Genomic DNA, 1,645 nt, shown 5'->3' on the forward strand with positions numbered 1-1,645 from the left:
TTACTTCCTGGTCACGCCCCGCCCCACACGTCACGTGACTGAGGAATTTAACCCCCTGCGTGCCGGGGCTCTGCTATGACTTTCCCTCCTCTCCCTATCTCTCCCCCTATCCCTCACTCCCTCTCACTCTCCCCCTCCCTCACTCCCTCCCACCAGCCGTTTCATTGTAAGTTGTATGTATTATAACCTTGCATGGTGATGTTTGGCTGTATCTCCCCCCCCCTCCCTCCCACATGTCCCTTGTTTCTGCTCCCTGGAAGGCAACTGTGCCCCAGGGCAGCTTTACACAAGCAGGGAGGCAGGGTGCCCTGGGCACTGACAGGGGGCAGCTTTACACAAGCAGGGAGGCAGGGTGCCCTGGGCACTGACAGGGGGCAGCTTTACACAAGCAGGGAGGCAGGGTGCCCTGGGCACTGACAGCTTTACACAAGCAGGGAGGCAGGGTGCCCTGGGCACTGACAGCTTTACACAAGCAGCGAGGCAGGGTGCCCTGGGCACTGACAGGGGGCAGCTTTACACAAGCAGGGAGGCAGGGTGCCCTGGGCACTGACAGGGGGCAGCTTTACACAAGCAGGGAGGCAGGGTGCCCTGGGCACTGACAGCTTTACACAAGCAGGGAGGCAGGGTGCCCTGGGCACTGACAGCTTTACACAAGCAGCGAGGCAGGGTGCCCTGGGCACTGACAGCTGTACACAAGCAGGGAGGCAGGGTGCCCTGGGCACTGACAGGGTGCAGCTTTACACAAGCAGGGAGGCAGGGTGCCCTGGGCACTGACAGCTGTACACAAGCAGGGAGGCAGGGTGCCCTGGGCACTGACAGCTGTACACAAGCAGGGAGGCAGGGAGCCCTGGGCACTGACAGCTGTACACAAGCAGGGAGGCAGGGTGCCCTGGGCACTGACAGCTTTACACAAGCAGGGAGGCAGGGAGCCCTGGGCACTGACAGCTGTACACAAGCAGGGAGGCAGGGAGCCCTGGGCACTGACAGGGGGCAGCTTTACACAAGCAGGGAGGCAGGGTGCCCTGGGCACTGACAGCTTTACACAAGCAGGGAGGCAGGGAGCCCTGGACACTGACAGCTGTACACAAGCAGGGAGGCAGGGAGCCCTGGGCACTGACAGCTTTACACAAGCAGGGAGGCAGGGAGCCCTGGGCACTGAGAGCTTTACACAAGCAGGGAGGCAGGGAGCCCTGGGCACTGACAGCTTTACACAAGCAGGGAGGCAGGGAGCCCTGGGCACTGACAGCTGTACACAAGCAGGGAGGCAGGGAGCCCTGGGCACTGACAGCTTTACACAAGCAGGGAGGCAGGGTGCCCTGGGCACTGACAGCTTTACACAAGCAGGGAGGCAGGGAGCCCTGGGCACTGACAGCTTTACACAAGCAGGGAGGCAGGGAGCCCTGGGCACTGACAGCTGTACACAAGCAGCGAGGCAGGGTGCCCTGGGCACTGACAGGGGGCAGCTTTACACAAGCAGGGAGGCAGGGAGCCCTGGGCACTGACAGGGGGCAGCTTTACACAAGCAGGGAGGCAGGGAGCCCTGGGCACTGACAGCTTTACACAAGCAGAGAGGCAGGGAGCCCTGGGCACTGACAGGGGGCAGCTTTACACAAGCAGGGAGGCAGGGAGCCCTGGGCACTGACAG

The sequence above is a fragment of the Ascaphus truei genome, chromosome 3 (genome assembly GCF_040206685.1).
Source record: "Ascaphus truei isolate aAscTru1 chromosome 3, aAscTru1.hap1, whole genome shotgun sequence".
Lineage (NCBI taxonomy): Eukaryota > Metazoa > Chordata > Amphibia > Anura > Ascaphidae > Ascaphus > Ascaphus truei.